General features: G+C 46.2%; 1 protein-coding gene across 3 annotated transcripts in view; it reads left to right on the forward strand.

Annotated features, from left to right (window-relative positions):
• Window positions 1-14,764: 14,764 nt before the first annotated feature.
• The window catches only part of PHLDB3 (pleckstrin homology like domain family B member 3), a 60,436-nt gene continuing 50,061 nt past the window's right edge, over window positions 14,765-25,139 (forward strand). For all 3 annotated transcript variants that reach the window (XM_040420212.1, XM_040420206.1, XM_040420228.1), the window contains exon 1: window positions 14,765-14,907. The gene's annotated coding sequence lies outside the window, so the exon portion shown is untranslated. The remainder of the gene's footprint in view (window positions 14,908-25,139) is intronic.

Below are 25,139 nucleotides of genomic sequence, written 5' to 3' on the forward strand. Positions count from 1 at the left end.
CTGCTGTATGTATTTGCCTTAGACCCATTCTTGAGGTCACTGCAGGAGTGTGGTTTTCAGGGGGTGCCAGTCCCCCATTGCCTGCCCCTGAGTGTTGTTGCCTATGCGGATGATGTGACTGTAGTGATATCTAAGCCTCGTGAGGTGGAGATGTTGTCTGCGGCCATCAGAAGTTACTCGGAGGCCTCAGGGTCTCTGGTCAACCTTGAGAAGAGTCAAGCTCTCTGGATATCAGACAGTGATCCAGACTTTGATCTGCCACAATTTGTGAGAGCCTCCACCTATATTAAAATCCTAGGGGTCAAATTTGGGAGGAATGATAACGCCAAACTAAATTGGGAAGAGAAGTTGGAAGCCGGAAATGCAAAGGTTCAGCGATGGAAGAACTGGAGGCTGACCTATAGAGAAAGGGTTAAAATGTTGAAGACTTACCTGGTCCCTGTCTTCTTGTATGTCTCTGTCGTTTTTCCTTTGCCGGAATCTTTCTCCGCTAGGCTCTTTAGCCTGTTCTTCCAACTGTTGTGGGGGAACAGGTTGAACCTGATAAAAAGAGGGATCACCTACCTACAGAGGAGAGAGGGTGGGTTGGATATGCTGAATCCAAGGGTGTTCTTTGACTCCATGTTTCTAAAAGTTAATTTTGGTTGCCTGGACTCAGAGAACAGCTTCCTGTGGGTGAATAGTATCAGGGACTGGATAATGCCTTTTGCAGAGTCTTGGGTGCGAGGCGGCAGTCTCAAGAGGGGTCGATGGACGAGTGACTACCTCCCCCAGTACCTGGACTATGGGCTGAAGTGTGTGAGAAGGTGGAAGATAGAGAAGTCCTACATTGAGGGTAAGCCAAGGAAAGATCTATACGTGAGGGTCTGTAGGGCTTTCTTTTGTTCTCCACTTGTCTTGAGGGATTGTGTGACTAGCACTTTACAAGAAAGTCTGAAGCTCCTCAATGGGAAACGACTCCCCGCCAAATTATTTGACATAGCTTGGTTGTCATTACACGGAAAGCTATTTGTTAGGGGTAACCTGAAATTTTTAAGTGTTTCAGATAGGAACTGTCCTCTCGGTTGTCAGCAGGAGGAGACGATGGAGCACTTAATATCTGACTGCAGGGGTGGGAGGAGAATATGGGAAGAGGTGTCACAAAAGCTAAACATCCCATTACTGCAGTCCCTGACTTATGCTGATATAATCTATGCTGTTCCATCCAGAAATAGGAATGTAGACAGGGGGACAATGTACCTGATCATATCTGTCATAAAATACTACCACTGGCACATGAGAACCCGCGTGTCTATACACAATGAGCCATTCCACCACACCACAGCCGTAAGCCAAATAATGTCTGAGCTCCAGTGGGTTAAGTCATTAGAGATAAGGAGTAACCCGAATAATAGGAAATTATGGAGAAATGTGTCTTTGGTTTAAAACAGAAAATATGATGTTATTTTGTGTGGTTTTTTTTTTCTCTTCTTTTTCCTCCCCAGCAAATGTGGACTTTCTAAGTTTAATATGATTCTATAGTCATTCTAGTTGAGTAGTCATTGTGTGTACAATGCCTGTTATTTTTTGTTTTTGTAAGAATGTATTTTAATTGTATTTTTTTTTGTTTGTTTTCACAATAAAAATTGCCTCCTATGTACAAGAATATAACTACTATAATACTGCCTCCTGTGTACAAGAATATAACTACTATAATACTGCTCCTATGTACAGGAATATAACTACTATAATACTGCCTCCTATGTACAAGATTATAACTACTATAATACTGCCTCCTATGTACAAGAATATAACTACTATAATACTGCTCCTATGTACAAGTATATAACTACTATAATACTGCTCCTATGTACAAGAATATAACTGCTATAATACTGCTCCTATGTACAAGAATATAACTACTATAATACTGCCTCTCATATACAAGAATATAACTACTATAATACTGCTCCTATGTACAGGAATATAACTACTATAATACTGCTCTTATGTACAAGAATATAACTACTATAATACTGCTCCTATGTACAAGAATATAACTACTATAATACTGCTCCTATGTACAAGAATATAACTACTATGGGGGGCGGAGCCTGGCTGTGTAGCTGGATGGCTGCAAGTTGCTGAGCTCCTCAACCTTACCGGCGAATTAACCCCTAAAATAAGCTCACAGCACCGCTAGGATGGGCAAAACGGGCAGGGATCGATTTAAAGATCAGGTGGATTCGACTCCTGTGAGATCCAGACAGCCTGACATGGATAAATTTGTTAATAAGCAACCGAAGCTGAGGTCGGCTGAGACCCCCAAGATGGCGCCCGCTCCAGCCCAGGCATCTGACATGGAGGAAGACACAGATGGCGGCAGTGTCTCAGATGCCTCGACTAACAAATCGAGGAAGCAGAGGGGCTCATTCACTAAAGCGGCACTTTTGGAAGTGATGAATGCGGCATTAGCCCCTATTAAGAGGGACCTGTCTGAGATTAAAGAGGACCTCCGGAGCATGGGTCACCGGGTGTCGGATCTGGAGGGCGCGCAGGAGGCGGCTCTCCGGAGAGAGGAGAGAACATACAAAGCACTCAACTCCCACACTGACCTGCTGAATGAGGCGCTCCTGAGGGTCGAGGACCAGGAGAACCGGAGCCGCAGGAGGAATCTAAGGATTCGCGGGCTCCCAGAATCCTTTGCCAGCGAAGCGCTAGAGAAAGTGGCACATGAGCTATTTTCCGACCTGCTGGGGCCTGAGAGAGCGGATCGGATCGTTATTGAACGAATACACAGAGCGCTTAGGCCCAAACCTAAGAACACCGATCCCCCACGCGACGTCATCTGCGGCCTCCTGAGTTTCGTCGATACTGCAGCACTCATGAGAGCTGGGAGAGAAACGGATCATCTGCAGTATGAAGGTACGCCGGTCATGTTCTTCCAGGACCTGGCCCCTTCTACTTTAGCTAAGCGGCGCATCCTTAAGCCGCTCTTGGATGCCCTCAGAGCAGCAGCTACCCCGTTCCGGTGGCTATACCCGTTCGGGATCGCAATCCTCAAGAACGGGCGTCAGATCACCATCCGATCGCCGAGGGATCTTCATGCTAGCTGGGCCCAACTGGGGCTGAGCCCGATCGAGATCCCTTCATGGATGCCGGCCGACATGGCAGATCCTCCTCTCCCGCCACCCCAGGCAGCAGAATGGCGCCCTGTTTATAATAAAAGGTCGCCCAAGGCCAGGGCTGAGAAGTCTGATCACCCTCCTACCTGAGCATGAAGATCTTGAAGGGATCTCTGTTCTGTTCCTGCTCCATTTGAAATACCTGGGACTTAGTGCCTTATGGTGACTTGCCCTGGAGCTTCTCTGTTCCCTGAGAGATGTTGACCTGAATTTAGGCCAGCCATGTCCACCTGTTGTGGAAAATATTGTTTCAGCATGCGGCTGATGCTTAATGAGTTCCAGAATTTCTTCTGGTTCACTTAAAGTTATGGACCTTCTCTATTGCCTGTTCATTTCTAGTTTGCAGGGGTTAACCCGGTATCACCTTTGGGTCACCCCCTTTTCCTTGTTAGATGGCCAGTCAATGGCCCTCTATAGCTCTGCGGGACCCCCCACCTGACAGACCCCGGCTGGTAGCCGTGATGAGTAAGGGTCGTGTAGTCAGGTGCTCAGTAGAGCTCTTTTTGCAAAATGTATTTGCACTATTGCTATGTACCTTACCTGTTTGTCTCCCCTCCTCCCCTCATGTGTCTCCCCCCCCCCTCACCATCAGATGTCATGTTTTGCATTATGAATTGCTGACTGTCTGCTTTCTATTTCAGAATGTCGTCTATTGTGATTTCTTCATTTAACGCCCGGGGAATGAACGAGCCATGCAAACGGTCCCAAATCCTGGCCCTGTTACAGAGGGATAAAGTGTCTATAGCATTCTTCCAAGAAACCCATTTCAAAGAGGGTAAGATTCCTAAATTGCCCCCCAAAAGATTTCCTCAGTGGTTCCACAGCACGTATAGTTCGGCTAGCAGGGGTGTCAGCATAGCGATCCACAAACAGCTCCCCTTTAAGCATTCTGCCGTCTCTGCAGACCCTGAGGGTCGTTACCTGTTTGTTAAGGGCACTATCGCTGACACTCCTGTTACCCTGGCAACTGTATATGCTCCCAACAGAGGGCAGGTTGCTTGGCTCGTTCAGACCCTTGGCCTACTTTCCTCCTTTAAGGAGGGAATGGTTATTTTAGGAGGTGATTTTAATGCTACCCTCGATCCTGCATTAGATTCTTCTAATGGGAAGTCTGCCATTACACATGCCCGGTTGCGGCGCCTTAAGATAGCCCTACAGAGGTTAGGGGTTCTAGATATCTGGCGCACCACAAATCCTACTGGTAGGGACTTTTCCTTCTATTCAGCTGCTAAATTGTCCTATCACAGATTAGACTACCTATTTTTATCTAAATCCTGTGCTAATAGAGTTATCAATTCTCATATAGGGAACATCACCCTGTCTGACCACGCTCCGGTATTTTTGAGTGTGTCCCTGCTGGACCTCCCAAAGAGGGAATGGAATTGGCGCATTAATGAGACCATCATCTCTGACCCCTCCCATGCTGCGAAATTATCTTCTATTATAACGGATTTCTTCACATCTAATACCTCAGGCCCTGATGCTCCCTCCCCGTCCATTATTTGGGAAACCCATAAAGCGGTTCTGAGAGGAGAACTAATAGCCTTAGGTGCCCATATTAAAAAACAACGGGATCAGGCTGTGGCGACACTTCTCTCCCAGATTCAGGCTCTAGAGCTAACGCACAAAGCCTCCCAGGCCCTTAGCTGTGCCTTGGAGCTCTCAGAAGCCCGTACTAAGCTCAAGAACCTGCTAAATGTCACGTCAGCTAAGCTTTTACTTAGAGCCAAGTTCCGCTCCTATGCGCACGGGGACAAAGGGAATAGATTAATGTCCGCTTTAGTGAAGAAACAAAACACGGACTCCTTTATTGCTGCAGTTAAAAATGACAAAGGCGTCCTTCATAAAGGAACTCCAGACATAGCAAAGACCTTCTGTGCCTTCTATAGGGACCTATACAACCTTAAAACACCAGATAATATGTCACCAGCTCAATTAGGTGAGGCAACTGAGAAGTTTCTGTCCTCCCTCCAGTTACCTACTATTACCCCCGCTCAGTCAGCCCAGCTCTTATCTCCTATCACAGACGATGAAATTGGTAGGGTTCTCTCCTCCATACCCTCAGGGAAAAGCCCAGGCCCTGATGGTTTTACCATCTCTTATTACAAAACCTTTAAGCAGACCCTAATTCCCCATTTTAATACCTTATGTAACTATTTACTCCAAGGGGGCTCCCTCCCTCCCCAATCGCTTTCAGCCCATATCACGGTAATCCATAAGGAAAATAAGGACCCCCTAAATTGCGGGAGTTACCGTCCTATCTCGCTTCTAAATACGGATGTGAAGTGGTGGGCCAAAATTTTGGCTCAACGGATTCAGTCGGTTCTCCCTGGCATTATCAACGAGGAGCAGGTGGGGTTCGTCTCTGGCAGGCAGGGGAGTGAGAATACAGTCCGTGTCATACAATTGATCACGCATGCTCGTCAGCACTCAATACCTTTAGCTCTTCTCAGTACAGATGCAGAAAAGGCCTTTGACAGGATCAGCTGGCAATTCATGTCTCGGGCACTGTCGAAGTTCGGCCTTCCGGACCAGTTCATCCAATCCGTTTTCTCACTTTATTCGCTCCCCTCTGCCAGAATACGGATTAATGGGACACTCTCTCCAGCTTTTCCCATTACTAATGGGACAAGGCAGGGGTGCCCACTCTCACCTGCCCTCTTTGTTATTGTCATGGAGACCCTGCTGGCCAGGATCAGGCAAGATCCGGACATTAAGGGGATCACCTTGGGGTCGCATACCCATCTAACGGCCGCTTTTGCAGACGACCTTTTGGTCATAACGTCCAACCCTCTAACCTCCTTCCCCAGACTTCAAGCCCTTTTTGAAGAATATGGAGTGGTCTCAAATTTTAAGATCAACTATACTAAGTCACAGGCCCTGAATATTTCTTGCCCACCCGCTACTGTAGACACGCTTAAAGGTTCCGCTGCTTTTTCGTGGGCCACTAAGTCAATCCCTTTTCTAGGTACCCATATCTCAGCAAAACCAGAAGATCTTTTCGAGTTAAATTATGTCCCCTTACTGAAATCCATTAGAGCACACTTACATTCTCTAAAACTTCCGTTTATCTCTTGGATTGGGCGGAAAAACTTCATTAAAGCTTTTATTGTTCCGAGACTGCTCTATCTCTTCCAAACACTTCCTATCTGGCTACCCCATTCCTTCTTTGTGGAGGTCCGCAGGGTCATCTCAACCTTTGTTTGGTCTGGTAAGTCCCCCAGGTTGGCTTATGCCACTCTCACTCGGGAGAGAAGGTTGGGAGGCTTCGGCCTACCCGACATATACCTCTATTACAAAGCATCAATGCTAAACAGAGCTTTGAGCCTCATCTCCTGGCGCCCTCTCGGCCTTGTCTCCCGACTGGAGTGTGATTTGCTTTCATATAGGGACAAGTTAGTTCTATGGGGCTTACGCAAATGTACTGCTAATAATAAGTTTACCTCGCCCTTATGGAAGGGTCTGTTACTGGAATGGACTAAACTGTATGGGTCCTCAACCCTTAGGTTCCCAAGCTTGAGTCTCCCCTTAAAGCTGCTGCAGGCACACGTTCACCCTACCACCTCTGATGTAACAGGAATTTGGGCTTTACTATCTAACTTTAAACTGAAAGACATCATAACTGCATCAGGTGCCTTAAATTGGAGTAAAATATATGAAATCCCTAGGGTTCAGGGAGCCTCCTTCCTAGCGCTTATGGCTTTTAAGAAAGATTTGGCGCTTTTGGAATCTTTTCCCAGGCCTACGGTAGATCCCTCTTGGTTGGAGGGGAAAATCTCTAACGCCCTTCGCCCCAAGAAACCTCTCTCCACTTTCTACAGAGAGCTACTCTCCTCCGCACCTCCAGATCTGTGGTTCCTTGCAGCCTGGGAGAAGGAGCTGTCCCTGTCCCTTTCAGAACCTGAAAAAGCCTTCATCCTCACACACTCACATGGTTTCAACCGTTGTATTAGAATACAGGCAAACTCTTATAAATTACTTACAAGATGGTATAAGACACCGGAATTCCTTCACAAGCTCAATCCCGCTATCCCAAACGGTTGCTGGAGGTGTGGAGGAGATATTGGTTCTTTATCTCATATTTGGTGGAGCTGCGAGAAAATAAAACCGTTTTGGGTTGAAGTAGAAGCAGCTATAAACAGGATATGTAATAGCCAGATTACCTTAGACGCAAAACTCCTGCTGCTCTGGTGTCCAAATGGCACGCTTACCCCCTCAAAGTATAACCTACAAACCATGCTTATTACAGCAGCTCGACTGCTGATCCCTCTATTGTGGAAAAATGAATCAGCTCCCTCGTTCTTGATGTGGACGGAAAAAATTGACCAACTATATCGGTTTGAAGAACTAGCCCACTGGGAAAATCAATCGAGAGCAGTTTTTGTAAAACTATGGTCTCCCTGGAAGCTATACCGCAAATTCTAGGCTTAGATATGTCTTGACTTAAGATTTTGATTGACATCCAACTCTTCCCCTCCCCTCTCTCCCCCAACCCACCTTCCTTTGTCTTGTTATAGCCCCCCCCCTCGTCAGGTATTTGTTTGCATATTTCACTCCATTATCTGAAGTCGTGTATGCAATCATTTTGAATATAATGTGTTTGCTGAATATTCACTTATCCAGCTGCGTCTGGACACAAGATGCATGACTCTCTACATGACTGTGTATTTTTCTCAAATAAAAAGAAATTTGATAAAGAATATAACTACTATAATACTGCCTCCTATGTACAAGAATATAACTACTATAATACTGCTCCTATGTACTAGAATATAACTGCTATAATACTGCTCCTATGTACAATAATATAACTACTATAATACTGCTCCTATGTACAAGAATATAACTACTATAATATTGCTCCTATGTACAAGAATATAACTGCTATAATACTGCTCCTATGTTCAAGAATATAACTACTATAATACTGCTCCTATGTACAAGAATATAACTACTATAATACTGCTCCTATGTACAAGAATATAACTACTATAATACTGCTCCTATGTACAAGAATATAACTACTATAATACTGCTCCTATGTACAAGAATATAACTACTATAATACTGCTCCTATGTACAAGAATAAAACTACTATAATACTGCTCCTATGTACAAGAATATAACTACTATAATACTGCCTCCTATGTACAGGAATATAACTACTATAATACTGCTCCTATGTACAAGAATATAACTACTATAATACTGCTCCTATGTACAAGAATATAACTACTATAATACTGCTCCTATGTACAAGAATATAACTACTATAATACTGCTCCTATGTACAAGAATATAACTACTATAATACTGCTCCTATGTACAAGAATATAACTACTATAATACTGCCTCCTATGTATAAGAATATAACTACTATAATACTGCCTCCTATGTACAAGAATATAACTACTATAATACTGCCTCTCATATACAAGAATATAACTACTATAATACTGCTCCTATGTACAGGAATATAACTACTATAATACTGCCTCCTATGTACAGGAATATAACTACTATAATATTGCTCCTATGTACAAGAATATAACTGCTATAATACTGCTCCTATGTACAAGAATATAACTACTATAATACTGCTCCTATGTACAAGAATATAACTACTATAATACTGCTCCTATGTACAAGAATATAACTACTATAATACTGCTCCTATGTACAAGAATATAACTACTATAATACTGCTCCTATGTACAAGAATATAACTACTATAATACTGCTCCTATGTACAAGAATATATCTACTATAATACTGCTCCTATGTACAAGAATATAACTACTATAATACTGCTCCTATGTACAAGAATATAACTACTATAATACTGCCTCCTATGTACAAGAATATAACTACTATAATACTGCTCCTATGTACAAGAATATAACTACTATAATACTGCTCCTATGTACAAGACTATAACTACTATAATACTGCCTCCTATGTACAGGAATATAACTACTATAATACTGCTCCTATGTACAAGAATATAACTACTATAATACTGCCTCCTATGTACAAGAATATAACTACTATAATACTGCTCCTATGTACAATAATATAACTATAATAATACTGCCTCCTATGTACAAGAATATAACTACTATAATACTGCTCCTATGTACAAGAATATAACTACTGTAATACTGCTCCTATGTACAAGAATATAACTACTATAATACTGCTCCTATGTACAATAATATAACTACTATAATACCGCCCCAATGTACAGGTATATGTCTGGATAATTTCCACATCTAGGTTGAATGTCCCTATTACGGACACGTACTCTCTGACTATGACATAGGGAGCACTTGATGTTGCGGTGTTTTCTGTTATCGGCAGGTAAATGGCACCTGATGCGGTAAATACACAGGAGTCTTATGACTTTCTCATGAACATCAGATGTCATGTACGATGTTCACCTGGAGGAGAATCCCATCTGCATTCCCATTATAACCTGAATGTTCACAGGGGTTTGTAGATGACGGCTTTACAGCTGCACAGGCAGTGGTCAGTTATACACATGCATGCTTGGTTTACTGACTGTGCATTTATATCTATTGGGGTATGAGCGGTTTTAAAGGGTTGTGCCGTGTTGTAAATGTATACCGTATGCAGCAGAACAGGGGTTCTTAACCCCTTATGAATGGAGTAGCAGGTAATGGTGATGAGGTGGACGGAGGAATCAGGTAACGGTGGAGTCATCTAGGTGTCGGGATGGCTGAGGATGCTAGTGGCTGTGTGGCTTCTACCACCGCTGACAGATGAGGTGTTGTCTGGTTGTATTTGTGACTGTAGAGGTCATGAAAGACTCTGCAGACACTGTAATCGTGCTCCTGGCCCCGGGGGACAAGGCGCTGACTAATGGCTGACATGTGGCCGACCTATAGGGCCTGTCATGTATGTGCTAACGCTCGCAGGACTATGCATAGTAGCAGCTTCTTTATATATTAATTGTTATATTAGCAATTGCCTAATGTAATGTTGATAATAGAAACAACAAGGCGCTGGTGTAAAATCTGCAGCAGCCTATCTACCCCCATCTACCAGGGGCCCGCTTGTTATGTGGCCCCCTCCTGGCTCCAGGGCCGGGCATGACTGCTACCTCCGCACCCCTATAGCTAGGCCCCAGAACTCTGTATGCAAATGTGATGTCTATGCAAAAGAATCCTGGTCTAGATACAGACATTTCTACCAGGGTTTGAGCAGCAGGGGGCGCCGCGTCATGCCTGCGTTTACCTGTGTACGTGCAGATCACTGTGGCGGCGAGAAGCTGTGCTGCTATTTTTATGCTTGCTGGTAGAGATAAGCGGCAGGGCAGGGTATGTGGGGGGTGACACAGACACAGAGCATGAGCCGGCAGAGATCAGCGGCACATATCTGAAACGTGCTCCATGTAGTGACTTATCAAGCTTATTGTACGGGCAATGATGACCAATGACACCTACAGCTGGAATCTGCGGAGCCACTTTATTTATTATTTATTATTATTATTATTATTATTTATATAGCGCCATTCATTCCATAGCGCTGTACATATGATAAGCGGTGCACATACATAATACAGACAGTTGCACTAATCATGAACAAGACGAGTTACAAACTGGTACAGAAGGAGAGAGGGCCCTGCCCATGAGGCTTACAGTCTACATGGTATGGGAGAAGGGCACAGCAGGAATGACCCTAATCTGCAGGCCATCTGTTTGACCCCATCTGAAAAAAGCTCCAGAGAACAGGTTATAGAGGAAGCACAGCCATATGGGGTGTGCAGTGATATGTCAATTTTAGGTTATATACATACATATAGATACATACAGACACCACTAGGGGAAGCTCAGGAGATTACTGCATACAGATATATACAGCCACCACTAGAGGAAGCTAAGGAGATTACTGCATACAGATATATACAGCCACCACTAGAGGGAGCTCAGGAGATTTCTACATACAGATATATACAGCCACCACTAGAGGGAGCTCAGGAGATTACTACATACAGATATATACAGCCACCACTAGAGGGAGCTCACTACATACAGGTTATACAGCCACCACTAGAGGGAGCTCAGGAGATTACTACATACAGATATATACAGCCACCACTAGAGTGAGCTCAGGAGATTACTGCATACAGATATATACAGCCACCACTAGAGGGAGCTCAGGAGATTACTACATACAGATATATACAGCCACCACTAGAGGGAGCTCAGGAGATTAATACATACAGATATATACAGCCACCACTAGAGTGAGCTCAGGAGATTACTGCATACAGATATATACAGCCACCACTAGAGTGAGCTCAGGAGATTACTGCATACAGATATATACAGCCACCACTAGAGGGAGCTCAGGAGATTACTACATACAGATATATACAGCCACCACTAGAGGGAGCTCAGGAGATTACTGCATACAGATATATACAGCCACCACTAGAGTGAGCTCAGGAGATTACTGCATACAGATATATACAGCCACCACTAGAGGGAGCTCAGGAGATTACTACATACAGATATATACAGCCACCACTAGAGGGAGCTCAGGAGATTACTGCATACAGATATATACAGCCACCACTAGAGGAAGCTAAGGAGATTACTGCATACAGATATATACAGCCACCACTAGAGGGAGCTCAGGAGATTACTACATACAGATATATACAGCCACCACTAGAGGGAGCTCAGGAGATTACTACATACAGATATATACAGCCACCACTAGAGGAAGCTCAGGAAATTACTACATACAGATATGTACAGTCACCACTAGAGAGAGCTCAGAAGATTACTACATACAGATATATACAGCCTCCACCAGAGGGAGCTCAGGAGGTTACTACATACAGATATATACAGCCACCATTAGAAGGAGCTCAGGAGATTACTACATACAGATATATACAGCCACCACTAGAGGGAGCTCAGGAGATTACTACATACAGCCACCACTAGAGGGAGCTCAGGAGATTACTGCATACAGATATATATATATAGTTACCACTAGAGGGAGCTCAGGAGATTACTACATACAGCCACCACTAGAGGGAGCTCAGGAGATTACTACATACAGATATATATATATAGTTACCACTAGAGGGAGCTCAGGAGATTACTACATACAGATATATACAGCCACCACTAGAGGGAGCTCAGGAGATTAATGCATACATACATACATATATATACAGCCACCACCAGGGGGAGTTCAGGAGGGTACTGCATGAAGATATATACAGCCACCACTAGAGGGAGCTCAAGAGATTACTACATACAGACATATACAACCACCAGTAGAGGGAGCTCAGGAGATTACTACATACAGATATTTACAGCCACCACTAGAGGGAGCTCAGGAGATTACTACATACAGACATATACAGCCACAACTAGAGGGAGCTCAGGAGCTTACTACATACAGATATATACAGCCACCACTAGAGGGAGCTCAGGAGATTATTACATACAGATATATACAGCCACCACTAGAGGGAGCTCAGGAGAACACTACATACAGATATATACAGCCAGCACTAGAGGGAGCTCAGGAGATTACTACATACAGATATATACAACCACAACTAGGGGAGGCTCAGGAGATTAATACATACAGATATATACAGCCACAATTAAAGGGAGCTCTGGAGATTACTACATACAAATATATACAACCACCACTAGGGGAGGCTCAGAAGAATACTACATACAGATATATACAGCCACCACTAGACGGAGCTCAGGAGATTACTACATACAGATATATACAGCCACCACTAGAGGGAGCTCATGAAATTACTACATACAGATATATACAGCCACCACCAGAGGGAGCTCATGAGATTACTACATACAGATATATACAGCCACCACCAGAGGGAGCTTAGGAGATTACTACATACAGATATATACAGACACCACTAGGGGGAGCTCAGGAGATTACTACATGCAGATATATACAACCACAACTAGGGGAGGCTCAGGAGATTACAACATACAGATATATACAGCCACCACTAGAGGGAGCTCAGGAGACTTCTACATACAGATATATACAGCCACCACTAGAGGGAGCTCATGAGATTACTACATACAGATATATACAGCCACCACCAGAGGGAGCTCATGAGATTACTACATACAGATATATACAGCCACCACCAGAGGGAGCTCATGAGATTACTACATACAGATATATACAGCCACCACCAGAGGGAGCTCAGGAGATTACTACATACAGATATATACATCCACCTCTAGAGGGAGCTGAGGAGATTGCTACATACAGATATATACAGCAACCACTAGAGGGAGCTCAGGAGATTACTGCATACAGATATATATAGCCACCACTAGAGGGAGCTCAGGAGATTACTATATACAGATATATACAGCCACCACTAGATGGAGCTCAGGAGATTACTGCATACAGATATATACAGCCACCACTAGAGGGAGCTCAAGAGATTACTATATACAGATATATACAGCCACCACTAGGGGGAGCACAGGAGATTACTCCATACAGATATATACAGCCACCACTAGAGGGAGCTCAAGAGATTACTATATACAGATATATACAGCCACCACTAGAGGGAGCTCAGGAGAATACTACATACAGCTATATACAGCCACCACTAGAGGGAGCTCAGGAGATTACTATATACAGATATATACAGCCACCACTAGGGGGAGCTCAGGAGATTACTACATACAGATATATACATCCACCTCTAGAGGGAGCTCAAGAGATTACTACATACAGATATATACAGCCACCACTAGGGGGAGCTCAGGAGATTACTACATACAGATATATACATCCACCTCTAGAGGGAGCTCAGGAGATTACTACATACAGATATATACAGCCACCACTAGAGGGAGCTCAGGAGATTACTCCATACAGATATATACAGCCACCACTAGAGGGAGCTCAAGAGATTACTACATACAGATATATACAGCCACCACTAGGGGGAGCTCAGGAGATTACTACATACAGATATATACATCCACCTCTAGAGGGAGCTCAGGAGATTACTACATACAGATATATACAGCCACCACTAGAGGGAGCTCAGGAGATTACTACATACAGATATATACAGCCACCACTAGAGGGAGCTCAGGAGATTGCTACATACAGATATATACAGCCACCACTAGAGGGAGCTCAGGAGATTACTATATACAGATATATACAGCCACCACTAGGGGGAGCACAGGAGATTACTACATACAGATATATACAGCCATTTTTTTTTGGCGTATCCGCAATTTGCGGACCACAAAACACATACGGTCGTGTGCATGTAGCCTAGTAGACAGGATCAGTAAATCTGCGCGGTGGCGTCCCCCCATGGACTCCGTGATTACTGCACCGCTCGGCCCGCCCCGTAGTCATCTCATCCTCCAGACAGATACTAATTAGTTTCTAATGTAAATGTAACAAAAAGGGTGAAACTGTAACGTCTATTGTGAGAGTGGAAGGGGGCGGGGGTGAGGGGGGTAAACAGAGGAGGGGGAGGATTAGGCCAGGAGAGGGGTGTGTCCTCGCTGTGAGCATAGTGAATCATTAGTTGTGTCACAGTGTGCCCGGGCAGCACACCAGCCAGCTCTGCCGGGACTCCTCTACGCGCTGCTACATTGTTACGAGTGCACCGCTCTGACCGGGGACTGCGGGACGCCGCCTTCTTCTGGGGACCCCACCGTGTAAGGTAAGAGGTCGAGAGACGAGTGTGAAGTTCACGGAAAGTCACAGGAAGGAAAAGTTTATTAGAAGAAGAACGTGATCTGCAGGTTTGGAGAATGTTGAGTGACCTCCAACTAGAACTCTCACCAGGGGCATGGCTGAGGGTTGTAGTGTCACAAGAGTTGGAGAAGCCTCAGGACCCCAGGTGAGAGATGTAGACACGCAGTGACGGCACCTCCTGCCACCAGCGCCACCATACCTGGCGGGGCGATCGGTTTTTATATAAGATTCATTGTTATTACGATGGCGACGGCGAATCCGCAAAAAATTGTAAAAAAAAAAAACTGCAGCACCGGACGTGTGCAAAATAACTGCAAGCTCCAGTGTGAACAGGGACAGAGCTGAGAGACTGCTCTGTACGACGCCGCAGAATATGAGGGCGCCATGTAAATGATGGGTAATAACATAGAAGTGGCATCTACAGTATCCGTCCATCTATCCCCGGATGCCCTCGGTGAGGATTCCCTCCCTTTATCAGTCTGCGGAATGTTCTTTGGTTGCAGTCGTTGGGGGGCTGCAGATTCTCTCTGTCGTCTCGTTGTGTTCAGTTCCCGTCCGGGCAGCATTACGTAGAGTGCAACCAGTACGGATAACATTACAGCTCCCACGATAGCGGTCACCCAGCTTTCCCCGGTCACTGGTCTATGTCAGCAGCAATACAAGAGCAGGGAATCGAGTGCTAATGCCCCCTGCCCCGTGGACACACAGGTGCGGTGCAGAAGAATTGGGGGCCATGAGCAATGTAGCCCCCCGTTGCCAGGAATTTCTACAGATTTTATCATAATTTCAGCCTCCAAAATACCACCATACTGTAATATGGCGACAATACTGCTATATACAACCCACATAATTCCACCATACTGCCAAGATAATATTGCTATACAGAGCTGACATATTATCACAGTATCTCCATATAGTGCTAAGATAATACTACAGTATAGAACCCACATATATCACCATAATGCCACAGAGCATCAAGGTAATACTGCTCTATAGATCCCACATAATACCATCATATAGCATCAAGTTAATGCTGCTACATACAGCCCACATAATACCACCACACTTCCATGTAGCACTAAGATAATATTGCTTTACGGAGAACACATAATACCTCCATATAGTGCTAAGATAATACTACAGTAAAGAACCCACATAATGCCATAGAGCAGCAAGGTAATACTGCTATATAGAGCCCACATAACACCACCATACCGCCATATAGCATCAAATGAATACTGCTATATACAGCCCGCATAATTCCACCATACTGCTATGTAGCACTAAGATAATATTGCTATATACAGCCCACATAATACCACAATACCTCCATAGAGTGCTAAGATAATACTACAGTATAGAACCCACATCATAGTACCATAATGCCACAGAGCATCAAGGTAATACTGCTATATAGAGCCCACATAATGCCACCATAACGCCATATAGCATCAAATTAATACTGCTATATACAGCCCACATAATATCACCATATTGTGCCAGATTAATGCTGCTATATACAACAGACATAATGCCGCTATATAGTGCCCGTATAATATTGATATTTTCTTTTGCCAGCATTGTGCAGCGCTAATACCACTTCACACAATACTGCCATAGAGTTCCCACATAATACCTCCATACACTGCTGGACGATTTTAGTTTGCTCCTGGGATTTTCATTTTTTAAGGGGGTCCCTAAGGAAATGCGGGCTCTGGGAAATTGCCTGTTTGCTACTCCCTAAAACTGTTCCTAAAAGGAGTCCTCTTCTCACAATGTGTGCAGATGTGTCCTTCTGGTCACGGAGTTGCGGTTGTAATTGCACCGCTATAATCAGTATTGTTGCTGCTGATGAGAAGCATCTTTCATATGTTTACTGGTAAATTCCAATGTGAAATGTCTGGGAGGCAGGGGCGGCCATATTGACTTTAATCAAGGTGAAGTACTGAATGGCGGTATTCATCTGACGGCTCTGCCTGTGTAATGGCCGCACTGCTGTTTACCTTTGAACCCATGTTCCGGCGGGTCTGGCATTCATTATCCCGGGGACTTAACTCCTCGGTCTAGGAACGGAAATGAGAACCTACAATGTCTGCCATGTAAGGGGGCGTTCGGAGAGATTTAAAGCAGAACCCCCCCCCCCCCACCTGGTAAACTTCCCTTTGTCAGCCAACATTTATCTGCAGGTCATCTACAATGATTTTAGAAATCAGACAAGCCGGAGCTGCAGTGTAAAGCATGGTGGACCAAGCAGCACCCTGAGGACATGTTTGGGGTCGTCCTTCTCCCATTGTATACGGTTACCTGTTGTGACCTTTAATTGTTATCAGGAACATATGCCGCCTCTCTGACACCTATGGACACAGCAGGTCACAGGTGTTGTCACATGTCACCGCTCCTCGCCATGCACAGACGGTCGGCGTTGAACCTGAAACAGTGGAGGCCATTGTAACCCAGTCTGCCCCGACCTATCTAATTACTGCAGTCCTCCTTAAAGGGTGTGAATACTTTTACAACCATTTTACGGCACAAATGAATTTAAGATGAAAAAAACAAAAAAACAAATCTGCTTCGCCACTCGGCGGGATTAAAAATCTACTATCGTATTGTGTGCACAGCTCCCGTGCAGATCGATGCGTCTCTATGGTGACAGACTAGAAATAAAACGTGCCGTTCCCCTCCCTAACAAAGTACGATTCTTGTTATATTCTCGGTCACCCAGCTTTCCCAGTTACAGATAGAGCCACTGACGGAGGAAGACGACTGCGAGGGTTTTATCCACTGATTTCTACTGGTAGACTAGTGGTCGCTATGCTGCCATCTTGAATGCCGCCATCTTGGATGCAGATTCCTGACCTCTGAGCCTGCACGTTTTTCTTGGTTCCTTCCGCCGGTTACTCGCCAGGACTCCTCGGCCTCTTTTGTTCCGGTTTTACTGGGTTGTTTCCCCTCTTTTTATGAAGGAGTCGCTCCCCGCAGTAAATCACAATGGACGCTTTCAGCTCAAGACACATGAATGTCCAACTGTGAAATTGTGTGAAAAAAGGCAAAGTGACGAGGCCTCGCTGTCGGCCGTTACCAGGACATAAAACATTCCCATAAAAGTCACTTTTTATTTTATTTTACTTTATTTTTTTTTGCGTTGAACCATCTGGAGGGTTTTCGGGGGAAGAGAGGAGGTGGATGGCGACACTATACGGCCCTGCTGCTTCGTTTTCAGTCACAGACTTGTAAAGTTTGGCAGGAAACCCCCCCCCCCCCTTTGCTTTTGTCTGGCACCTATGACATGTGGCACAATGGCGGGCACCTCACGTTACACCTGGGGGTATCACACTACAGGGAATGGCAGCCTGCCCTTGGCCTCATTCACATAGCAACCGAAAACTGCCTTTGCTGCCCATAGCAACCAATCAGCACAGCTTGCATATTTCAAAAGCAGAATTTTAAATGAAAGCTGCGCTGTGATTGGTTTGACAGCTTTCTATATCTCCCCAAAATGTCTTCCAGTTCCTTGCGTAGTCAAAATCTCTGCTTGTTGTCTGTGACAGGAACTTGATTAGGCTTGAAACATGGCTGAGAGTGTGATACAACTGTAGTTATTACATGAAGCCATGGTCACACAGCAGAAGTCACGCATCACAGCAACTCTGCTTAAAACCGGGGAGTCCAGATGTAGGACACTCCCTCTCTATGACGTCCATATGGGCACATGGACTGAGAATAACTCCCCTTTAAGGGAGCGTTTCAGGATGAGGGGGAGATTTATCAAACTGGTGTAAAGGAAAACTGGCTTAGTTGCCCATAGCAACCAATCAGATTCCACCTTTCATTTTCCAAAGGAGCTTTGTAAAATGAAAGGTGGAATCTGATTGGTTGCTATGGGGATAGTTCTACTTTACACCAGTTTTGATAAATCTCCCCCAAAGCGTTTTATGCAACTGTTTCTGCTGCCTATAGCAACCAATCACAGCCCTGCTTTCATTTTCCCAGAGCAGAATTTGAAATGAAAGCTGTGCTGTGATTGGTTGCTATGGGCAACAGAGGCAGTTTCTGTTTTAGACAGTTTCCTATATCTCTCCAAAATGTCTTCCGGTTCCTCGCCCTAGTCTAGATCTCTGCTTGTTGTCAGTGACAGAAACTTGATTGGGCCTAAAACATGGCTGAGAGTGTACCGCAAATGTAGTTATTACATGAAGCCATGGTCACACAGAGTCCTCCAGAGCGGAAATCATAGTTCATGTAGGACACCCCCCTCTCTATGATATCCATATGCACAAATAGGACATATGGACAGGAGATTCCTGCATGGACAGTCCCTTTAAGGAATGCTTCAAGATGAAGGGATTTATGACACTGTCTCCATTGCCCATAGCAACCAATCACAGCGCAGCTTTCACTTCCCACTCTGCTCTTGAAAAATGAAAGCTGCGCTGTGATTGGTTGCTATAGGCAACAAAGAAAGATTTTTTCTTTCAGTTTAATAGGGCCAGTACTTGGCCTGATGGGGGCGGAGCATGACACAGGGATTTTCTCTCTCATTGATGTTCCTTGCAGGCCCTGCGCTAGTCAGTGAGTTTTATCTGGAGTGCCCCTTTAAGGGACTTGTCAGTGTCCTCCAGGATAACAGCAGAGGTGACAGACATCATGGTCTCTATGCAAAAAAATGATGGAAATGAGGACGCCCTGAGCGACGCTGTTCCATTCCCTGGCAGGAATCGTCCGCCCCTGTCCTGTCATGATACACGCAGAACCAGTTTGGAGACGCGTCTTCTCATGATATAAACATGCTTCCTGGCACATGAGCTCTTATCGCAGAAGTGCAACCGTCACTTCTAATCATGGTGACCCCCTGACAACTGACAACATCGGCAATCTAGTGGAGTCATCTCCTTGTCCTGTATATCTGGTGCCCTGGTTGGTCGGACAATGGCGGCATTCTCCCTCCACTCATTTTGAATCAAGGGAGGGCAAACAAGGCACTTTCCTAGGGGCCTCCACTACCCAGGGGCTCCAGCATCCACTTCTCTGCAGTCTTTCTGTTGCCCTCATACACATTAGACTGTCCGCACCGGTGTCATGGCTTCCGGTCCCCTCCACCGCGTTGCTGTGCCGGGTGCCTTGTGCAATGGCCGCCATCGACATATAATGGCAAGTTTCTGGCATTTTGACTTCAGGAATATTACTACATCTGCACCCTCAAGGAGCCTTAAATTATCATCAGGTTCTGATATAGCTACTGGAGGGGTGCTGGGATACCCCTTTAATACAGCATGGGCTGAGGATGCCAGTGACATGGCTGCTCTTGTATGGCCTGGTCCATGTTCACACCATGCTGTCTGATTAGACTGTCAGGACCTTGTGCCCAAGCAGCTGGGACAGTGAAGAGACCCCTGTCCGTTATATCTTCATTTTTGGGATGGAGTTCCCCTTTAATTTCTGAGTAACTCTGTAGCTTTTATGTCTGAGATAAAGCAGAGGGCAGAATTCACCTGGATATGAGAAATGCTGTGATGACACACCCCAGGGACCAAAGGTGCCTGCCAGTCTGCACAGCAGGGACGGCCGCCCGCGTGTCAGTCTGCACTGTTGTGCTGGCATTCTGTTAATGAACCGGGAGGCTCAGGATGAACAGTGCTATCTGTCCCTGGGGCTGTGAGAGGTCAGGGAAGTAATGGCAGGAGCTCTGCATGTGATTGCAGAGTGTAAATTGGACAATGAGATTAGGAACTAAAAATGAGATAAGCTGCGGAATCAGGAAGTCATTTCAAGATACACCGGGGTGGGGGGGAGTGGGTGACGTGCCAGCGGTTCTAGAGCGGTACGTAGACAGCTACATGTATGACCTCCGCTATAACATGGGGATCAGCAGAAATCTGTGCTTGCTGTCAGTGAATGGAAACACTGTTGTTTACGTAACCTATCTACTCCTTAAGGTTAATTTATGACGGGCACGCGCCTCATCCCCTGGCAGCACAAGGGGGAGTCAAATGCCGGTCTTTGTAAATGACCCCCAATGTTACTTTACATCTGCATCCATCTAGAAAATCCTGAGCTCTGACGTCAGCACCCCAGGACGATGGGTTTAGGTTGCAATTGTAGAAAACGATCAGTTCTAGGTCTGTGTTGTTTTTCAGCCTTTAGAGGAAAGCAACATTTCCATTCACTGACAGCAAGCACACAAAGCACAGTCTGGACCCCTAGCAGCTGGGTTTATACAGACTGCTTTATGTAAGCTCAGAGTCTTTATTGTATAATTCAGCTTTCTTTGTCACCATCTTTAAGATCTCTGCTTGCGGTCAGTAAGCTGAAAACCTGTACGGTCCTAAGACTTCTCACAGCTGAAAGTTTGCTACAGTTGTATCCAGTCAATGCAATCCTCTGTGAGGTAATAATGATACAGATCTGCGGCGCTGATACATTGTAACGAACAGGGGAGATCTGAGCTGCTGACGTATTTAGCTTGTGGATTGTGTGGACTGGATGCTGAACATCCGCAGTTCATGATGAGAGTACGTGATGACGTCTTTTGCGTCTCTTCTGCGCTCCGATGGCGTTCTGCGCTGTGTGGTTTGTGGTGACTTTGTGCTCTGTACAGGGCAATTAGCATGGACGAAAGTGACTCTCCTGAAACACTCTGTGCTGCTCTCTCAGTCTGTGACCTCTCACTTGTGTCCTTGCACCCGGTCACATCACGACACTGCCTCTCTCCTCACAGTATCACAGGAATGGTGCTCTCCTTAAATACTCTGTGCTGCTGGGGAGCCTTCTCTTCCCTCTAACTCTTCCCCTCATGGCTCTCCTCCTGTCACATGCAGCCGTGTCCTCACTAGCATCATCACATTCATCTCCTGAAATACTCTGCGCCGCTGTGCTCCTCTCAGTCCATGACTTACCGCTTCTCACCTTCACCACTCACCATGCCTCTGCCTAATCTACAGTCTGTACATCCCCGTAAGATCAGTGCACCCTCTCCTGAAATCCTCTGTGCTGCTGCGAACCTGCCCCTGCCTAATGTACAGTCTGTAGCCTCTCACGTGTCCCCTCCTCACATCATCCCACACATCTCCTGCATCCCTAAGCAATAACCTGGAGGCAGGACCATCCCCATAAGGACAGTGCACCATCTCCTGAAATCCTCTGTGCTGCTGCAAACCTGCCTCTGCCTAATGCACAGTCCGTAGCCTCTCACGTGTACCCTCCTCACATCATCCCACACATCTCCTGCATCCCTAAGCAATAACCTGAAGGCAGGACCATCCCCATAAGATCAGTGCACCCTCTCCTGAAATCCTCTGTGCTGCTGCAAACCTGCCTCTGCCTAATGCACAGTCCGTAGCCTCTCACGTGTCCCCTCCTCACATCATCCCACACATCTCCTGCATCCCTAAGTAATAACCTGGAGGCAGCACCATCCCCATAAGATCAGTGCACCATCTCCTGAAATCCTCTGTGCTGCTGCAAACCTGCCTCTGCCTAATGTACAGTCTGTAGCCTCTCACGTGTCCCCTCCTCACGTCATCCCACACATCTCCTGCATCACTAAGTAATAACCTGGAGGCAGGACCATCCCCATAAGATCAGTGCACCCTCTCCTGAAATCCTCTGTGCTGCTGCAAACCTGCCTCTGCCTAATGTACAGTCTGTAGCCTCTCACGTGTCCCCTCCTCACATCATCCCACACATCTCCTGCATCCCTAAGCAATAACCTGGAGGCAGGACCATCCCCATAAGATCAGTGCACCCTCTCCTGAAATCCTCTGTGCTGCTGCAAACCTGCCTCTGCCTAATGTACAGTCTGTAGCCTCTCACGTGTCCCCTCCTCACGTCATCCCACACATCTCCTGCATCACTAAGTAATAACTTGGAGGCAGGACCATCCCCATAAGATCAGTGCACCCTCTCCTGAAATCCTCTGTGCTGCTGCAAACCTGCCCCTGCCTAATGTACAGTCTGTAGCCTCTCACGTGTCCCCTCCTCACGTCATCCCACACATCTCCTGCATCCCTAAGTAATAACCTGGAGGCAGGACCATCCCCATAAGAACAGTGCACCCCCTCTCCTGAAATCCTCTGTGCTGCTGCAAACCTGCCCCTGCCTAATGTACAGTCTGTAGCCTCTCACGTGTCCCCTCCTCACATCATCCCACACATCTCCTGCATCCCTAAGTGATAACCTGGAGGCAGGACCATCCCCATAAGATCAGTGCACCCTCTCCTGAAATCCTCTGTGCTGCTGCGAACCTGCCTCTGCCTAATGTACAGTCCGTAGCCTCTCACGTGTCCCCTCCTCACATCATCCCACACATCTCCTGCATCACTAAGTAATAACCTGGAGGCAGGACCATCCTCTCAAAAGCAGTGCACCCCCTCTCCTGAAATGCTCTGTGCCGCTGTGGACCCAGCTTCTTTCAGTATCCTTTGCCTGGCAGCTGTGTTAGGTGTGGGGCCGGTCTATAGGGATGCACTAGAGGACCTGACACCTGCATTCAGTAATACCCAGGGTGGCACATGTGCCCCCGGGGCAGTTACACAGGTCTCCCTGGTCGGTGCGGTGCCCTGACTGCCAGGCTGCCCTGTCGTGCTGTCGCTGCCCTTTCTGGGAAGCCTTCCATGAATAATATTTACAGAAACCTGCAGTATTTGGTCAGCGCAGGAGGAGGGGGATGTAGTGCAGCATTCTGCCCCATACAGATAACCTGGGGGGGGGGGGGGGGGGGGGGGGTCAGGGGGGGTCAGTGCTGCCCGCCTGTAAACAAGCAGGACTGTCCATTCTGGCATCTGGGTAGTGCCCAGTGGGACAACTGGGGGTCCACAGCCCCTCATACAGGTGCAGCAGACCTGCAACAGAAGAGCAAGGGGCCCATAAACCTATGACCCAGAGGGCCCCAACCCCCGATGATGAGCCATGAGTGCCAAAATTTCGAGATCGCCAAACTTTAGGGACTGGGAAAGATCCCTATTGATTTGTAAAGAACCGCCTGTAATACCTTCTTCCACCAGCTGTTGGCGTCTGTTTTGGGGAAAAGTTGGGTGATTTCCAGAATGGCTGCCATGACGGTTTCCTCGAGGGTTGTCTTTTCCCTACTCCATGGCTTTTGATAACAGCGCCACCCTGTGCGCAGGTTGTGTCTGGTATTGCAGTCTTCTGCATCTTCTCTGGGGAGGAGGCCATACATTCCTCAGATTGCTGCAGGTTGACGATGGGTTTGGCGAGGACTCGTGTATATAATATGATGTTCCCGTACACATTTACGGGACATTATTACTGTCACCAGAGGGCGGCACCCTGTGTGCCTGTCAGATTATTAATAGCAGTGTGAATAATGTGGGCGCAGTCCATCACCACGTGGTGCCCGTACCATCTCATTATTCCGGAGAGAGAATCCATAGCGAATCCGCCCCGTGTGAACGGACAAAAGTGTCGCCAAAATCTGCAGGGAATCCACCCACAGCCCAGAGGAATCTACAGGGCAGAATTGTTCCCCTGCAGGTTCGGGTCACGCCACATGGATTCCATTTCAAACTGCGGATTGTGGCCCCATTGCGTGCAAATCCGCGGAAGAAAGATGGCGGTTGGCCTTGAAAAATCTGCCCTAGCTCTTTTTTTTTTTTTTTCTTACTCCCTGTCTGGATGACTACCCTGTGAACCCATGTAGCTCCCTGTGCAGGAAGTTCCGCTATACAGTCGCCTCTCCACGTTACAGGCTTGTACGGGACTTCCGAGGAAATCACCCCCCTCCCCCACACAGGAGCCCACCATTACCCAGACTGAGGGCTGCTATCCCTGCATTACCCTGGGGCCCATTGATTTCAGCTGGTCAGGGGCCCATAACTCACGTCTCGTGCAATTGGTGCACACCCGTGCTCATCACTATTGGCATCTATAGGGTTAACACCTGTGGCGTGATGCCGTAGCTAAGAGCGCGCCGTGCAAACAGGTAAAGCAAACACGCGTCAGGTCAGTGTCAGGGACACCGAGGACCCTCACCCCTGACCTGTGTATGTGACAAAGGGGAAGCGGCAGGGGCCCCGGGGCCAACTATCTATAGTACTATCTATCTATCCAATATATACAGTCAGGTCCATAAATATTGGGACATGGACACAATTCTAACATTTTTGGCTCTATACACCACCACAATGGATGTGAGATGTAACTGACAAGATGTGCTTTACCTGCAGACTGTCAGCTGTAATC

Source organism: Bufo bufo, chromosome 1 (genome assembly GCF_905171765.1).
Source record: "Bufo bufo chromosome 1, aBufBuf1.1, whole genome shotgun sequence".
Taxonomy (NCBI): domain Eukaryota; kingdom Metazoa; phylum Chordata; class Amphibia; order Anura; family Bufonidae; genus Bufo; species Bufo bufo.